Here is a 19224-nt window from a genome sequence, read left to right as displayed (position 1 = left end):
GAAGGGAGAGGAAGAGAGTAGCATTCGATGGGGGAAGAAGGAAAGACCTCGCCAAGGTTGTAAATGTGGGCGGAGACCCAACTGATAAGAAGCAGCCAACCATGCACAATGAGATATGCATTTGTGGCAAAAGGAACAGAAAATGCAAAGGCCCTGAAGAAATGTGGGCCTTTTGTGCTAGGAAGAGAAAGAAGACCAACAGGAAAGAGAGCAATTAGAGAGAAATAGGAAAGGGGGTGGGAGGTGTGGCAGGAGACAAATCAGAGGGGTCCTTACAACTTGTAGCAAGGAATCTGATTAACAGGAAAGCAAGGTGGGGATTTACACAGAGTAGGCTTATAATTCAACCTGTAAATACAGCATATGAATTAGACCCTAACTGGCAATCCTAGAAGCCCTCAGAGCACCTGGGACATGAGTGAATGGATGACAACTGTCTAGTGATCAGACATGTACCTGGATCCATAGGTAAACAGATCCACATGGTAATTTTTAGACCTCGTAAGTATCTAATACCTTACACAGATACAAGGTATTAGAGTATCCAAATAACATACATATACTCTGTTTCCTAAGCATGTGTGTGGTTGTGAATGATAAGCAAATTTAAAATACAGTGAATTCTACATATTGTACACAATGTTTTCAGAGGCTCTTCTAAGACTCCATGTCTGGCAAGCATGCTTGCAAACACAGTCTGAGAAGGAGAGAGGGACATCTCAGCTTTCATTCTAAACGTGCTCCCATCTTCTGGAGCCCCCAGGACCCTCGGGAAGAACCAATCTGTCTGTTCTCATCACTGTGACAGATCAAAGTCATGGCTATCAAGTCATCATTTCATGGCCAAGATCTTGTCTCCAGACGTAGCTCGCTCACTCATTTCTGACAACATGCTGAAAATGAAATGTGCCTCCCACCCTTCTTCCTTCCTTCTAAAATTTATAAATTTTGCAGTTTTGTTAAAAACAAAAGTTGCTCGAGATTTGCAGAATGAGATGTCCCTTCACACATCAATCTGAAGGGGCAGAAAAATATTAAAAGTAGATCATCTTGGAACATGCAGAATGAGAATCAACAATTTTTAGAACAAAAAATAAAATGATAAAATTCAGACAGCCCAGCAAACACCAAGCAGAGCCTGACTGGCCAGGAGTATGTCATAATTGTTCTTATTCATTAATTTCGATGGCACCTGGGACCCAGCAGAGGAGCTGCTCCATTCTCGGTTGTCTAATGGAGGTTAAAGGTTACCATGCAGAAAAGCGCCATCTCCACTTTTACCTTGTTCCATCAAGTCGGGGTTGACGAGAGAGGCCTGAGTCCTTTGCTCCATTGCCCTCGTCCCGAATTCGGATCTCAGGACAGCACTAGATCTGGTGTTTACCGTTCGGCCATCTGCCATGAGTCCTTTATTTAAAAGGATTTTCAGTAGAAACACACACACACGTCCCTCAAAATGTTGAACTAGAAGATTCTTATTTTCAATGTTAAACCTTTCAACTTACAATTAAAGAAATAGATTCATGGTGAATGGGTAATTTTTTGAGGTAGCAACAGAACCAGGACAGAAAGCCGCATATCCTTCTGTCAAATTCACCCCCAAACCACCCCAGATAGCTCCGTTACACAGTCTCAAACCATCCAGACTTGGTGACAGGTCCCCTAATGCTCAGCCCCTTGGCATTCAAGCAGTAGAGGAGATTCTCCTTTAATGTGGTCGGAGGAGAACACAAGCTCCAAATACAAAATCGCCTTTGCCATATTTGTATCCATCCTCTTCCTTCAAATTACAGTGATTCCTAATCTATCTTAAATGATATTATATAAAACCTCACCTACACAAAACACAGCCAGAAATCAGGAAGCAGTCAAGAAAGGCACCTACAAGGCAAAAATAGCTCTCTTGTGGGTCACACTAAAGATTGTGGCAAGTCACTGACTCCAGATTGATAATCGACCTTAACAAGTGTTTGAAGGACTTTCAAGCTCCCAGAAGACTGGGAACAGCAAGAAAATAAAGAGAAGTGTCTACGAGTCAGGAACCACAGGCCAGACCCCAACAGAGCTGAGAAGGCACCTCAGACAGCAAGGCAGGAGCAGCAGCAACAGGACACAAAGCACAGTCAGGTAATTCAAATGGATGGGCTTTGGGCCGTCTCCCAAACCTCTAAGGGCCAGGCACAAACTCTGCCGACAGCTCAGCATGGCAGCTGCTGCCTTCAAAGCTATCCCTGATTTAAACACCAAGGAGGGGTTTTATTCTGTTCACGGTGCTTTGAAGAAACAGAGAAGTATGATGCATCTTAGCAAGACTGGCCAGGCTATTATCTAATGTGGCAATAACTGTTAAAAGGGTATAACCACACAAGTGAACACGCGCATCTCCTCAGCTTTGTGGAATCCCCAGGGGTTTGAGGGGGGTCAGGTCCTCCAGATGCTCGCTTCTCTTCTCTCCTCTTCTTCTTTTCAGCCTCCCTTGAATATTCAGGCCCAGGCCTATGGGACCATGTGCTGCCTCCCCAATTCTTATTCTAAGGACTGTAGATAGTTTTAGAAAAGAGCTTCGATTACACCTCAGTGCAAATTACAAACGCCCTTGACCTTGAGCATGTTTAAGGCAATGTTCACTGCCGTCCTGGCTCTATCTACAGTATGCAACCAAACCCGGAGAGAACAGGTGGATTCTTTTACACATCCCACCTGAACTGGACACCTATACACGCCATTCTCAACCTCCTCCCACTGAAGAGTGATTTATTTGGTACTGGGTTTTGTTTGTTTTTCTTATGATGTCCTGGACCATGCTGGTTAGACTAAGACATTGTCACAGCATTTCGTTGTTGTTTATTTAAGTATGCATTACTTTTATGCTCTCTTTACCCCTCTCCTCCTAATAAACGAATATGTTTTTATGGTTTCGTATCATAAAAAGTAGCTTGGAAACCAAAGAATATTCTTTCCTAATAAAGATTCTTTAAAAGTAAAGACTTTCTCCCAAGGAAATAGCCCCTACCCCGCAACCACCAAAGTCACAAAACAGGAAGAAATGGCTCAATATTATCCTGGTGACACAGAAATGTGTTTTTTTTTGAAGCTATTTAGGGCTATTGTACATACTCTGGTGTCTCGGTGAGAAAATAAGGATGTAGACAGGGGAGGCTGAAGGGAAGAGAAGCGAGCATCAGGAGGACGTGACCCTTGCCAAACCCCTGTGTTGGCATGCTGGGGCGGTCTCATAGGAGCGTCATGAATGCATCAGTAATTGTTCTAAGGTCAAAGGCTTTGGGGAGGAAAGCTGCCCGGGAGCTCTCCTTACCAGGGCTGCCTATAAACAAACTAGTTGCCCAGGTGGCAATCCATAAGATATCAAAACAATTAGAAAAAAACATGGCACCTAATAATTTGTATCTCCACACTCAACTCTACCCATGTGGCCAACTGTATTTATTGGTCTTTTTCTGGTTGGAGTGAACTACCTAAGAAGATGAAAATTGAAAACAAGCAGAAAAAAAAAAAAATCCTCAACAGAATTGGCCTTTCTTTATTGAGTAGTTATTTCTTCTCCCTTGCCCCGCACCCTCAATGTGAATTTACAAATAGCCACAGCCCAACTCAAACCATTCCATCAGTCCTGTCATTGGCTGGGAGTTGAGCTAAAACGGTCATCCTAGTCAACTGGAATTCTGAAACCAAGCAGTGCACGATTTGGTGCTGTTTACTGGAAAAGAGTGAATTATTCCATGATCTAAGTATTAACCCCTTTAGCATGCCTCCTCAGACAGCTGTGTTCTTGGGAAACTGCAAAAGCATACTGAAGAGAATACAAGAACAGAAGATGACTGGGAAACGTTTTGCTGGCCAAGAAAAAGAAAGTGTTTTTGAACAATACCGGGTAACTTTAGCAAGCTAAGTACATATTCTCTCTGTGGAGAGTGCACATGGCTAACACAAACCAATTACGAATGAGTGAGTCAGCGTCAAAAGGGAGTATAAAATGTAAAACAATTTTAAATTAGTTGTAATATTCCATTTCTGGAATTAAACTTCTGGTTAAATGTGGTAGAGGGTCCAGAGCCTTTACTCCTCTCTCTTAAAACTCACTGAAGTAAACTCTGTCTTCAATAAAATAAATGACCATACCCCAAACAAACCTATCTAGCATCCTGCCCCAAACTCTAAAACCCGGATTGAGGTAGGAAAGAAGGCTGAGAACCATAACCTTACAGCTCAAGCAAAATAACAATCTCCCAAATGCCAGATCTGAAGGATAAACTCAGCATCATTTGTGGGGCCTCGGGGAAGGTTGGGTAGGCAGTGCCCTGCATAAGGATGCCTGGCCCAACGAGTAAACGGAGGGAGGCTGGAATCAAGCCCTTGCTCTACTCTGCAAATAGAGCTAAATCCTTTCCCCAAATCACAGACAGCATCTGCGCCCAAGCACTGGCTAGCGGGGTCACTTATACCCCAAAGGTGATGTTTTCTTGTAACTCACACAAAGCCCCAAATGGGCTAGTGACAGCCCTGGATGCTCTCTAAAGAGAAGAGATCCAGGAGCTGGACAGGCCGTGGATAAAGAGAAGATAGGAGTAGAACCCGGGGCTGCCCCCTAGAAGGGCATGGAGTCAGCCACGCTTGAGGTGTCTCACCGCATCTGCTAATTCCTATCCTTGTAGATACATCTACCATTTATTTTTGGCCTCAAGAATGATGGTTGTTCCCAGTAAAGCATCTTAAAAAAAAAAAAAAAAAAAAACCTGGTTATAGGTGCTTCCTTCCCTCTCATTAAAGCAAGCAAGGCTAAAAGGAACATAGGTGAAAGTAGGTGAAGGATAAGCATCATAAGAAGATTCTCCTAAAGAAATAAATTTCAGCCATCAAGATGTGAAATATAAAAAGCAAAAAAGAAAGAAAGAGTGACAGTGAACTTTGTGTTATCAACGTGACTGGGCTAAGGGATGCCCAGATAGCTAGCTGGTAAAACATTACTTCTGGGTGTGTCTGTGAGGGCGTTTCTGGATGAGGTTAGCACTGGGATCAGCAGACTGGACAAAGCACGCCTTCCTCACCAATGTGGGCCTCATCCAACCTGTTGAGGGCCTAAATAGAACATAAAAGGAAGAGGAAGGAGGAATTCGTTCTTTTTACTTGAGCCGGGACATCCATCTTCAGGTGCTCTAGGACATCAATGCTTCTGCTTCTCACACCTTCAGACTCTGACTGGGACTTATGTCATTGGCCCCCTAATTCTCAGGCATTTGGACTCAACCACTAGCTTTGCTGGTTCTCCAGTTTGCAAATGGCAGATCATGGCGCTCCACAATCACATACGCCAAGTCTTATAATAAATCTCATCTATCTATCTAATCTATCTATCTATCTATCTATCTATCTATCTATTTATCATCTATCTGTCTGTATCCTATTGGTTCTGTTTCTCTGCAGAACGCTGACTAATACAGAAAGAAAGGAAAGATACAAAAATTCAAAAAATAATTATAAAACAACAGAAAACAACCCAAATAAACTCGCAAATTTTGACTGGCCCTGTTAATTGGGCATCGAAAGATGGTTATCAATATCTGCTCCCATCAAAAATATATGAGTGTTTTTCCACATCCATGCTGGCTTTGGATATTATCAACCTTTTAAATTTAGGGTAATCCGTTAGACAAAAGAGTGGCTTCTCTTAATTTTAATTAGCATCTCCCTGATGATTAGTGAAGTTAAGTGTGTTTACATATATTTATTGGCCTTTGTATTTGGCTGCATCTAGAAGTATTCTATGCGGCAAAGAATCCTTAAAAGAAATGGGAGTCTATGGCCATGCCACCCTGAACAAGCCCAATCCCATCTGAACTCGGAAGCTAAGCAAGGTCCAGCCTGGTTAGTACTTGGATGGGAGACCACCTAGGAAGACCAAGGGCTGTAGGCATAAAAAATAAAAAATAAGGAATTGTAAGCTGACAAATTCCTTGCAATCTGTAAGGTCAACCAAAGGTTGCCTCACCTAAAAAAAAAGAAAAAAGAAAAAAGAAATGGGAATGACATATTCTTGATTGGAATGAAACAGATGCAGTGCTTTTGAGGTCAGACTTTGCTGGAATTTTAGGCGTGCAGAGTAAGCTCAGTCATTAGGGACAGGCTTACTTTCAAGAAAATCTAGAGGCCAAATTACGTTATGAAGTTTTCTAAATTTGGGGTCAGCCAAAGGCACAGAAAAGAGAAGAAACGGAATCAGAGAAGTCAGAGGAATCTTATTTAGGGTCGGACAAGGCAGTCTGCTCAGCTGTGTGACTGGGACAAAAGATTGACACCGAAAAGGCCTGCGTGTAACAAATCGTCCTTGCTAGGGCCCGAAACTCTGAAAGTAATTACTTGGGGGTCAGGCTTTGAATCTTTGAGAGTTCGTGATGAAGCTGCAAATAATCACGGTTTTCTCGAGCACCTATCATGCGCTCGATACTGTCATAGGCATTGAGTAAATCGAAAGGCACTGTAATTCAGCATGGGCCCTGGGTCAGGAAGAGGCAAGAGAAAACCTGGCTCACTAAGGACAGTAAAAAATAAGGATAAGGATGCCCAGTTCATACAGAGCCATGGTAATCGAGGTAAACACGGTACATAAGGTGTTTTTGCCTTGGACAAAGTAGGTGCTCTGTAGATATGGATTCCCTTTTCCTTTCTTCTAATTGTCTTTCGCAGTTAATGTGCCATTATCAATCCTGTTAACCCACCGAGGTCATGGGCTGGAACACAGAACTGGAGACAATGGGCTGCTCCAGGCAGTGGGGCAGGATGAGATGATGCCGTGGGAGAAAGGGTTGAGGACATGACAAACTCTGCTTAATTCACAGTCTTATCACCAGGTGAACCAGGGTGTATCATACCTGCTTGTGAGCATGTGCTTTGATAGATTCTATGGGAACACTAAACTTAAAACACAAAGCCCTTGAATTTAGTTTAGGAAAAAGAGAAGCATGGCATGTAGCATTCACATGCTTTTAAGGAGAATGGACTTGGGAGGGAGGTGCCAAGGGGCTGCAGGTCCTGCTTATTTTGTAGGAGGGAGGAAGAGAAATGTGTGTGTGGCTGGTGGAGCTCAGTGTGGCAGGGAGCGGGGTGGAAGTGAACTCAGAGCCACAGCCGACAGCCAGGCTACAAGCTCTAAGTCTCCACTCAGGGCTGTGATGTTTTCTTACTGCAAAAATCAAACCCAATGCCGGCTAAAATTTTTCATTGATCATTAGCTTTTACTTCCTGAACTATTTTCACTTTACATTAACCGTGCTTTAGAAAGCACCTATCCAAAGGTACCATGTTCAAGACTATTTAAGGAAAGGATCCCTCTGCCATCTTCACAAACTCCAAAATAGCCCCAAATGTGAGAAATTGCTTTAGCTCTCACTGCTATGCAAATCAGGGAGCGGCTGGTAGGGTGGCCTTGCTTATTTTGGTAAATGTGTGGGTAGGGGAGGGAAAGTGGCTGTTTAAAGTGCATTTAAAACTTTCGATTTCAAATTATTAAAGTCTGCAAGAAGGAACTTAGATTTCCCAGGAACAAAATAAAACTTCCACCAGAAATATGTCAGGCATAAATACGCTTAAACAAAACTCTTTAAAGCCACATTGTTGGCTATTTGAATAAAGAGTTGAAAATTTTCCTACCAAATAAATAAGTTCACTTCACCTGCAGACTCAGAACTCGTGACCTCCCGCATCTATCCTGCTGACTCCTTACCACCAAGGATAAGGTCATGATTCCTGAGCAGTTCTGGCCTGGCCGCTGCTTTGGACCTTCTGATTTGATGCACTAGTCAACTGTGACTTCCAGGATCTGGCTCTTTCCTGGGGTTTGCCTCTTGCCTCTGTGACTTTCCTCACCCCATCTGGGATACTGACGCTGGATCCTCAGTCTTCTTCCAGGACCCAGGTCTCTGGCATGGATGCCCATTGGCTGAATTATTAGTTGTCAATGCGAATGTACCTCTGGGCTCCTGAACTGTTTCCTCAATTTGGCATCACATAATTGAGTCATATTAGCCATCAAGGACAAGTTGTTATTAACATTGGTATGGGAAAATAAACATGCAAGAATAGCCAGTAAATCAATTAAAAAGAGCTTCAAATATACCCGAATACATGTGGAAACATAGTGTATGACAAAGGGGGCATCTCAGATTGCTGGGGCAAAGCTAAGGAAAATGTGAAAGCTGATGGAAAAAGGCAAGGTCTGTATCTCACACCATACACAAGAATACACTTTAAACGGATTGGAAGTCTGAATGTAAACATTTAAAATATACAAGTATGAGAAGAAAATATAGGTGAATTCCTCTTTAACCATGTTAGAGGGAAAGTCTAACCATAACTCCCAATCCAAAAACAAAAAAATAAAAAAAGAATAGATCGATAAATGTGACTACATAAAATTATAAAAATACTTCATGGAAAAGCACCATATACAAAGTCAGAAGACGATTGACACACTAGGGAAAATGTTTATAACTTAACCACAGACAAGGAGCTAACTTCCTTGATATACAGAGAATTCTTAAAGATGGAGAAATAATCAAAATCTATTTAAAAAAATAGGAAAAAGACATAAGCGGAAAATGTATTTAAAAACATATATATGGCATGTAAACATACAAAAAGATATTCAAGTAACTCATAATTAAAGAAGTGCAAGTTAGAACTATCCTATTTCTCACCTATCAGATAAGAAAAATGTTCAAGTATGACAACACATCCTGTTGGCAAAGCTAGGGAAAAACAGGCACTCTCACGCATTGCTGGTGGGAATACAAATTGGCACAGCATTTTGAGAGGCGAACTTGGCAATGACTAAGAAAACAATTCATACATTTACCTCTCAACTGAGCAATTCCACTTCTAGGAATCTGCCCTGAAGATACATCTCCAAAAATACAAAATATTTATGCACAGGTTATTCATCACAACATTGTTTGGAAACGGCTAAATACAAATACAGTTGGGCACTACCCAACAATGTTTTGGTCAACAACGGACCACTTATAGATGATGGCCACATAAGATTATGAATGAAACTGAAAAATTCCTATTGCCTAGTGACATTGTAGCCATTGTAAAGTCCTAGCGCAATTCATTAACCGTGTATTTGTGGTGACACTATGTAAACAATGCTAGTAGTATATGGATGCTACTATGCTATCAGTTGTAGAAAAATATAACACGTACATAATTAATAATGATAATAAACGACTATGCTACTATACTATGTTTTTCACTGTTAGAATGTACTCTTTCTACTTATTAAAAAAAAAAGTGTGCTATAAAACAGTATGCCAAAGTTATGCCAGCAGCAGCCTCATCCATCTCGTGTTTACCTTGTGCCTTAATTGTATCATTTTCTCTTGTACTTGATTTCATCTCGTGTTGTTTTTTTCATCATGGTCCCTAAGCATACAAGATCCACTACTAATGTCGCCAGTAAGAGGCAACATAAAGTGATTGACATGGAAATGAAATTAAAAATGATTAAGGACTACAAAGGTAGGAAATCAGTGATGGTTATTGTTTGCCAATCAGGCTGTCCCATTCTACCATAGCTATGATCTTGAAGAATAGAAACAAAGTGATAGAAGCTGTTAAAAGATCTTCTTCATTGAAGGCAATGAGACTAACAAAAATTCAAGTAGGGCCTATATCAGACATGGAGGAACTTCCAACGACCTGGATTGAAGACCAGACACAGAAACGTATCCCTCTCAAGACTACAGTGATCATGGCCAATGCAAAAAGTTTGTTTGCATTGAAAGAAAAGGCTGGACCAAACTACAATGTTAAATTTACTGCTAGCTCTGGGTGGTTTAAACGATTTAAGAATCGTTACTCATTACATAATGCGAAAGTGAGTGGTAAATCAGCAAGTGCTGATGTGAAGGCAGCTAAAGAATTTTTGGAAACTCTAGATAAGCTGATGGTGGAGGAAAATTACTTGCCAGAGCAAATATTCAGTATGGGTGAAACCTCCCCATTCTGGAAACAGATGCCTGAAAGGACTTTCATCCATGAGGCCAAGTGCATCCCAGGTTTCAAGGCTTTTTTTAAGGACAGGGTAACAGTCTTGCCTAGGGGCAATATTGCAGGCTAAAAAATCAAAACCCTTTGTGATCTGGCACAGTGAGAACCCCAGGACCTTCAAGCTTATCAAGAAGCACAAATAACCGGTGTACAGGAGCAATAAGAAGTCATGAATGACTCAGCTCCTCTTCCAAGATGCCCTCCTGGATTGCTATGCTAGTGAAATTAAGAAGTACTATTTGGAGAATAAGATACCTTCAATGATTTTCTTATTGTTGAGAATGCTCCTGGATATCCTCCTTATACTGTGATCTTCATCCCCATATCAAAGCACCGTTTCTCCCTCCAAACGCCACCTCTTTCATCGATCAGTGGATCCAGGGGTTATAGCAGCTTTTAAGGCCTACTCCCTGAGCATGACCTTTGCCCAGGCTATTGCTGTCGCTGAGAAGACACTGATGTAATTCTGAAAAGATTACAGTATCTCTGACTGCATCAAGAGCCTTGCTTGAGCATGAGGTAATATCACCAAGGAGTGTACAAATGACATCTGGAAGAAGATACTCGAGAGGTTCATCCACGACTCTACAGGATTTGCCAAAGATGAGGAGGTTGCAAAAATCAACAAGGCTGTGGTTAAGAGGGCAGATCATTTTTACCTGGGTGTGAATGAAAATGGCATCGAGCAGCTCCTAGAGGTGGTTTCTGAGGAATTAAGTAAGGAGGAGTTGTTGGAACTGGAACAGGAATGAATAGCTGAAGAAGAGGCAAAAGGAAAGAAAATTGCAAGAGAAGAAAAAGAACCTCCAAGAAAACTCACAGTGAAGGGTTTAGCGGAAGCTTTTTTAGACCTCTACAAGCTCCTTAAAGTCTGAAAACGTGGACCCCCAAAAACAGAAAGGTTTTCATTCATAGAGAGGAATGATCATGGTGCATTATCTGCTTATAAGCAAATCTACAGTGAAAAAAAGAAACAAACCAAAAAAACCACCATGAACATATTTCTAAAAAGAGTAACACTTTCTCAAGAAGAGCCTCAGGCAGGTCCTTCAGGAGATATTCCAGAAGAAGGCATTGTTATCCTAGGAGATGACAGCTTCATGCCTGTTACTGCCCCTGAAGATTTTCCAGTAGGACAAGATGTGGAAATAGAGGTGTAGGCTTAGGTTAATGTGTTTGTGCCTTCACTCTCAACAAAGAAGTTTGAAAAGTAAAAAAAATAAAAAGGAATTTTAAGATAGAAAAAGCTTATGGAATAAGAATATCAAGAAAATATTTTGAACAGCCGTACAATAATGTGTTTGTATTTTCAGCTAAATGTTCTTACAAAAGAGACAAAAAAAAATTTTAAATGAAGGTTTATAAGGTAAAAAAAAAAAAGTTATAACTAAGGTTAATTTATTATTGAAGAAAGAAAAAGAGAAAGGAGTTACAAATAAAGAGTTTAGAACAAACCTGGTAATATGTGATTGGAATTGGAGGTATCACTGTGAAGTAATGATTTTTATTACATATACAGAGAGATATACAAATAGATACAGAAGTATGCGCATGTGAGTATTCACTTATGTTTCTAGCTCTCTCCACTGAAACTAGAAGCAATTGATGCCCCAGCAGCAATAAGCACACCTGGGGCCCAGATCTTGGTTTCTGGACACTGTTGTCCAACAAAAGGAACCAGGGCTTCTTGGAGAAATGGCTCATGACACAGCTAGGCAGAGATGAGCCTGGAACATCTTGTGGTGCCAGAAAGTAAATGCTTTAAAACCAAATGATGGAAACATATCGAAAAATACAGGAGCCAACCTGAAGGGGCTCCTTTGCCCAAATATGAGACAATTTGAACAAACAAAATAAATAATGCTAGTAATCAATTATAACCTACAGAATATAATAAGAATCGATGAGTCTATACTGATATAAATAAGTAATTGAATAAATAAATAAGTGTGGAAGAAGAGAAAGCTCTTCCTTACAGTAAAACTCCTACTAATAAATGTAGAATTAACAATGGAAAAAGAACGTCACCATTTTCAAATACCATAATAGTTTCAGACAAGACTTACTGATGAAAGATAAATTTAGTGGCAAAAAGTATTATGAGAAACAGGATATTTAACAGTGTCAAATAACATACCCTACAAAATACTTATTAATTAAAAAGGGGAAATAGTGAAGTTATAGTGGGGAAGTCTAGCAGATAACTACCTCAATCAAATGATCAAAATTATCCCCAGTGATGGGACACATCAACATCATATGCCTCCTGGAATGATGTACTGAGAAGGACACGTGATAACTCTTACAGTATTTTTACCAAAAATGAACAAACTTATTCATGAAGAAACATCACACAAACCCAAATTGAGGAAAATTCTGCAAATAACTGGCTAGTACTTTTTTAAAATGTTAAGGTTATGAAGGTCAAAGAAAGGCTGGGGAACTGTTCCGGATTAAAGGGATGAAGCAAGTGAAGCTGTTCGGGTGTGAAATTTGAAGAGGCTCTCACTGTCATGCGAGTGTAAAGCAGGCCCTGAAAGACACCAAGGAGACGTGACAACTAAATGCAACATGTCATTCCAGTTTAGATCCTGAACCTCAGTGGGAAAACTGGTGAAGTTTGAATAAGGTTTGTAGGTTATATAATAGAATTATATCAAGGGTAATTTCCTGATTTTGGTCATCATACTGTAGTTATGTAAGATTAACATTTGAGGAATCTGGATGTACAGAAATTTTTGTACTATTTGTATAATTTTTTTAAGTTTGAAATTAAGTTAAAATGAAAAGTTAAGAAGTTTTTAATTTAAAAAATATTTAGACAAACAACAAGTCCAGGTACAGCCTTCTGATCAAGAACCTAGCGTAATATCTCCCAAGGGAGCACTTATGAAGTCAGGAAACCATAATGCATGGTAAAAGTATGGGCTTTCGAGCCATGCATTGTGGGCTGAACTCTGGCCTTGTTACTTACTAAACTGTGTGATGCCAGGCTAGCTACCTAATCTTCCTAAGCCTCAGTTTGCTCATGTGTATGTAAAACGGGTCATCATGATTATATCCCCTTCATATGATTATGATGATCTATATTACTAACTATATTATGATTATCTATATTCAAAGAACAATATTTGTAAACTTAGTGCAAACTCAACCGACAGAATTCACAGCAGTTGTTATTGTGGTTGTTAGGATTAGCCATGTCAGTGACTAGGTTACTTCCTGTGAACAATCACATGTTGTGCACTAAGGGGCCCTTTTAAGATAAATACCCCAGAGACTATGTTTCTAAAGTTTTGATGTATCTCATTGAAAGTAAATCCAACACATGAAATTTTACATTTATAAAACAAATAAATAATAGGTGATTTTTTTTTAATCAAAACATGATTCATAGTCCTCTTTTGGTTTACTTTTAATTTTGCAGAAACAGATATATGACAGAGAGCAATTATTTGCGCACTCTCTAAAGCAGGCTAAGAAAGGGCCACCAGTAGGTGATTTAGAAATGGAGAGAATTTGGCTCACTAACAAGCCTTAAATGTTGACTCTTTCAAAGGCATAAAGAGAAGCCAAACCCTGGTTTGTCTGTTCTAAGCAGATTCTAAACTACTTAACTGTGATGACATGGATCAATATTTGAGGTTAAGGATTGCTTGTAGATTCGTGCTTTCTCCTTTAATCCATTTTTGAGATAACTCCAGCATAAATAATGGGCAAGCACAGAAGGTTACAAATGGCTAAACATATTCTATTCAGTGCTATTTCATTGCTAAGTCAAACGCTAAAGTGTCTGATGTCTCTAGTAATACATTTATTTTATGAAAATGATATAAGATCAAGAGACTTCTATGGCAACTGTTCCATATATAAATCAGGGGTGCAAACCATCACAAACAACATGTGCCAATCCTCTGTCTTCCAAACATTTCCAATAATCCTTTAAGTCTAGGAACAAATGTTAAATTCATGAATACATTCTCTTATCTTTAAAATCTGCTCCAACATTTTAGAAAACCTAGCTTTTAAATATTAATCAATTCCATCCAGTCATTTGAAAACACAATCCAAATTCATGCTAACTTTAACCAAGGCAGAGCAGTTGTTTTGGAAATTTTCACTGACCCTTTGTTGATTTCTAAGTATGCTGGCCACATTGGATATTCCAAAGCATCTTCATCTCAGAGTCCTCTCCCAGTACTGCCTCAATCACTCAACAGTGGCTTCCACTTTATGTTGCTAAGATCTGATGTCCTTAGAACAAATATCATCTAAACTATTGTGCTGATATCTCTGCCATCATCGGCGCCCCCTCGCCCTTCTCCATGTCCTCTCCTGTAGCCTCAGAACAAGTGGCGACTCTCTCTTTCTTCAATACTCACCTATTCACTTTGGTTCTCAATCTCATACCCAGAAACTTCTTTCAACGATCATTTATTTTTCTGATTTTCTTTCAAAACTACATAGGCTTCCTTTATGCTTTCCCTGAATGTTTTCTACTCACTTAGCTCTACATTGCTTCCTGCCCGAATCACTGGCTTATCCTTTAAACGTGTCATCTATCCTTGCTTCTCTACTGAAACAAATCCAAGGATCTTTTATTAACATCTGTCTTCTCTGTCTCTGCCACTTTTGACTTCGGTGAACACATCAAGCTCAGTCCTAACTCTAAAGCTTTACTCTTCTTGTGGCCCCACTAGAAATCCTTCCTCTTCTTCATTTATCTCATTCTTACCCATCCTTGAGCTCCTTTTCATCTGTGAAGTCCCAACAGAACCCCCTTCTCTGAAATCTTGTAATACTGTCAGCAGGACCCAGGGCATCTTAAAGGGGCACCCAAACCATTCTTCGGGGAACTACACAGCCCCACTTCATGCAGTCTTGCTTAACTGTTCTTTCTTGGCCAATGAGTGAAGATGTACCCTACACATGCCAACTGGACTCTCTCATGAGAGTATTAATCTCAAATAGAGTGACTGAAGGAGAAAATGAACGGAGTTAAAACATTCTGGCTGCAGGGCCCGGTGAGCCTCTGTCCTAGTCTCACCCCCTAGATCTTGGGAGCTCGAGCGTCTGGTCTTCCTGGACTTGGCTCTTCTACATTTCCTTCTTTTCTGTGACTCACCCTTTGTTTTTTTCTTTTATATTGGCCAAAGCAAATGTCTCTCCTTATATCCAAATAAACTTAAATAGGACTCTCCCATAGCCTTTTATTACTGCTTAATTTGAGGAGAGGGGAGCTAATTAAGTCTTGTGAACCAATGAGATATGATATTTGTTGAGGGAAGAAACTCTGCTCCACAACTCTATATATCTTACATTAGTTTTTAACAATTCAGCTACATGATAATAATCATATATGAACACTTCATCTATAAACACGAATAACTATCTGAGAATCTTTATGACTCTCTGTTGTGGCTTAGGATCCTTCATTAATTCCATAAACACATCCCAAGTGCAGACTATAGACCATGTACTCAGTTTACTAGGCACTGGAGTTGTAGCAAGAGGAAAAAGACAAAAGACACGGCACCAAAGCTATAACAAGTGGACAGGTCTCTTGATTTACAATGACGTTCCTTCCTTCCCTCTCTACTAAAATGAAATACATTTCCTTCAGGACACAATTAAATGCTGGTATTATATTTTATTTAATTCCCAAATTGCATCCAACTCATAGGTTATTCTTTTGTTGCACAAGATAAAGGCAGTTTCTAAGTTTTTGCTAGAGGCAAACAACGGAAGTATTAGCTGGGTTCTGGGACATCTGACTAACAAGTATTTACATAGTGCATTCCAAGTGCAATGCATTGGCTATCCTGTACCGATAACACTGCTCAAGACAGGCGTAGTTCCTGCCCTCATCAAGTTTATGGTCTTGTGGGAGAACAGATGAGCACCATATATGTGGTAGATGCTAGGATAAGGGAATGCAGCACATACTCAAGTTCTCAAAATTTTTATGTTCACAAAGAATCTGAAATGAATTTCTCAGTCTCCCTCAATCATTTGTATATTGATTGAAACTTATCGGCTTTGTTCTTCTCCTTCATTCCAGAGCCCAGGTCCCTTCATCTTCACAGTGTCACCTCTCTCCAAATTTCCTCCTTTCTTCTTCATAGTCTCCCTAATTTTATATTTCTAGGGTGATTTCCAACCCTTAATGGATCCACAGGGCAATCACAAAGACACTGATGGACCTTCATGGTCCTCAGAGCCCTATAAAAAATTTCCTTTCTTTAGAAGCAGAAACTTGTCTCTGGTATATTGTCAAAGGCCTGGGACAGGACTGAAAGGCCAAGAGCCAAAGGGTACACCATGAAACTTCTTCTTTAGGAATGCAGCTTTGGCAAGTAGTATGTCTGAATGTGCTTTTTGGCTGTTTTACTTCTAAGGTCAACAGAAATATATAAAACTTTTCAACTTTCATCAAAATATGTGCCATGAAATTGACTTAATACAAAGAATAACAACAGTAGTAACTAGTTACTATGCAAAACTAGACTAGGGCACATCTGTTGAAAGGGCAGTTAATATAACAACTGAATTTTATCAGTTTAGAGTCCATATTTGTCCATGTTAAAATGTACAACTTTCTGATCAGTCCTAAACATACTATTGTCATTTTTTTAAAAAGCAATTTGTATTATTTTCATTTATAGTTAATGCTAACATAGGCAGATTGGAGCACTACTAGAATAATTTGAGGGGAAAAGAAGTGAGAATATGAAAAGAGTTTATACTCAGTACATTTCTAAATCATGGCAGGTAAGAGAGATCCGAAAAAACTACAAAATGTAAAATGAGGTCAAGTAGTGATTTAAAATCTGTGTATTTCTTTGATCATAATACCTAGCACTTTTTCAGAGAATTTACTAACATTAATTACTCCTCACAGCATTCTCACTGCATGATATCAACAGCTGCATTTTGTCTTCATTGATGAAGATGCATAAAAAGAGAGTTGAAAGATTGCTCAAATCTGGAAAGGAATAGGAGGCAGAGCGAGTTTCTAAATCTTGCATTTATAGCACATCATTAAGAGTGCCGGCTTTGAGAAAACACAAACCCAGATTCAAATTCCAGCTCTGTCACTTAATATCTATGTGATCCTAGCCAAGCTGCTCACTATCTAAGTCCCAGTTTCTCCATCTGTTAAACGAGATTATTTGATCGATGGGAAAAAATGGGTCCAATTGTTTACCATTCCCTATATCCATGCCTTTTGCTATGCTCTCCCAAGGGATGGAGTGCATAACTCCACATCCTTAGACCTTGCTGTGTGACTTGCTTTGAGCAATGGGATATTAACAGACATGTTGCAAACAGAAGGTTGAAATGGACTTATGCAATTAAGCCTGTTCAGAACTTGTGATCAGAGTTTGCAGCTCTGCAGTTGCCAACAGAATATGCCCAGCCCAGTCTACTGGAAGACGAGAGACAAATGGAGGAGCTGAATTTCCCCATTCATCTCAACCAAGGCCAGGCTAGCTTAATCTTCAGTGAACCAAAACCCTGTGTGTTGTGAGCCAGTCTAATCCAGACTGGTAGATCTGTTTAGCCAATCAATCTGGATGTATAAACAATAAATAGTTATTTTTGCTTGTCACGGGGTTTTGTTTGGTTTTTTGTTTTGTTTTGTTTTTTTGTTATGCAGCATTGCTGTGACAATAGATAACTGATATATGATGGTAGTAACTATCACATACATACCAATGTAAGTGAGAAAATACATGTAATCACTTAGCGCACAACCTAATGATAATAACAACCACAATGATAATATGTACTGTTCTTTTGGAGAAGCAATGACAGACTACACAAAGGAATCGGCAATTCAATTCATCTGCAGTTCCTGACCAAGACCCGGCTGGTTGAAAATTTTTTACAAAATCATGCAATTTTACTTCCACTTCCAGTTTTTGTAAAGGTCCAAGATGATGATCCAATTGTATTTTTTTAAGCTTGCAAGTATCCTGGGGCCTGTACTTACAAGTGAAAAAGTTCGTTTCTTTCTGGAAGATTTACTTTGTTAAAATTTAAAGACAAATAAAAAACCCACACACAGAGAGAGCAAAGAAAGACATTCAAATACATGATGTACTTGAGAGAAGCCAAAGGCCAGCCTGATGAATAAACTCGAGTTATGGGGTTTTGTCCCAGTGGCGGGCGGGCGTGGCAGGAAACAACAATCACCATCCTTTTTGTCCTTTTTCTATTTGGATAATCTTGAAATAGTTTAGTGTGATTGTTAAGGAATGTGAACTCTAGAGTTTAAATTCTGGTTCCACCCCTACTAGCCCTGTGCTCTTGAACAAGTTAAACTCTATTAACTCATTTAAATGGGAAAAAGGACAGTCACCTCCTAAGGTTGCTATAGGGATCATATAATATCTACAAAGCCTTTTGCTGTGCCTGGTACACAATAAACAGTTAATGATTATTAGTTATTACTAATTATTCTAATGAATTAGTCTGTGTTCTGTCAGCTGCATTTCTAACTAGGCTAGATTGTAGAGAACACCATGTATGCACAAGGTGAGCCTAATAGGCCTTGATTCAAAACAGCCCATTAGTGTTGAACTACCTGTATCCATCCTAAGTATAGATCAAAAACTGAATCTCAGAGTTTATATTCCAATGTCAGAAAAGCCATACCACGAGAGAGAAGAAGAAACAGGGTCTGGACACATGCCAAGAGTGGTGCTTCTCATTTGCTCTCACGCCTCTTACCGAGCCTCTTACGAGAGAGCCCAAAGTGACTTCTACCTTTGCACTGTAGTTTTGTCTGTTAACCCAGAGACAAATCCAATGTCCTTCACCTAAGCAACCAATGGCCTGAATAGAGAAGTGACTCTCCCTGCCTTAGATACCAACGTTCCTCCCTTTTTGCTATTTTGCTTATCAATCCAGTGAAATTAACCACCGAAGCCATAACCTACCCTGAGAGTAGTTGCCTTGCTCAGAAAAGGAAGATCAGGAGAGAAGCTGAAAAAGTCTTACCCTCTCCTTCATGGAACCACTTCCTCCGTATCCTCTTTTCTTCCATATCTTCCAGGCATCAAAGACATGGCTATTTCAACCCCTTGGGGCCTTTATAGATGGCTCTCTGCTGTGGCCCTCAGAAACTGCAGAAACAGATCAGGTCAGGAAGTT

General features: G+C 39.8%; 1 pseudogene; it reads left to right on the top strand.

Moving 5' to 3' along the window:
* The first annotated feature begins 5813 nt into the window (after window positions 1-5813).
* LOC120608039 (uncharacterized) lies at window positions 5814-5932 on the top strand (annotated as a pseudogene).
* The last annotated feature ends 13292 nt before the right edge of the window (window positions 5933-19224 follow it).

This window comes from Pteropus medius, unplaced genomic scaffold (assembly GCF_902729225.1).
Source record: "Pteropus medius unplaced genomic scaffold, Ma_sr-lr_union100, whole genome shotgun sequence".
NCBI classification, from domain to species: Eukaryota; Metazoa; Chordata; class Mammalia; order Chiroptera; family Pteropodidae; genus Pteropus; species Pteropus medius.
This window is presented reverse-complemented; position numbering and strand designations above follow the sequence as displayed.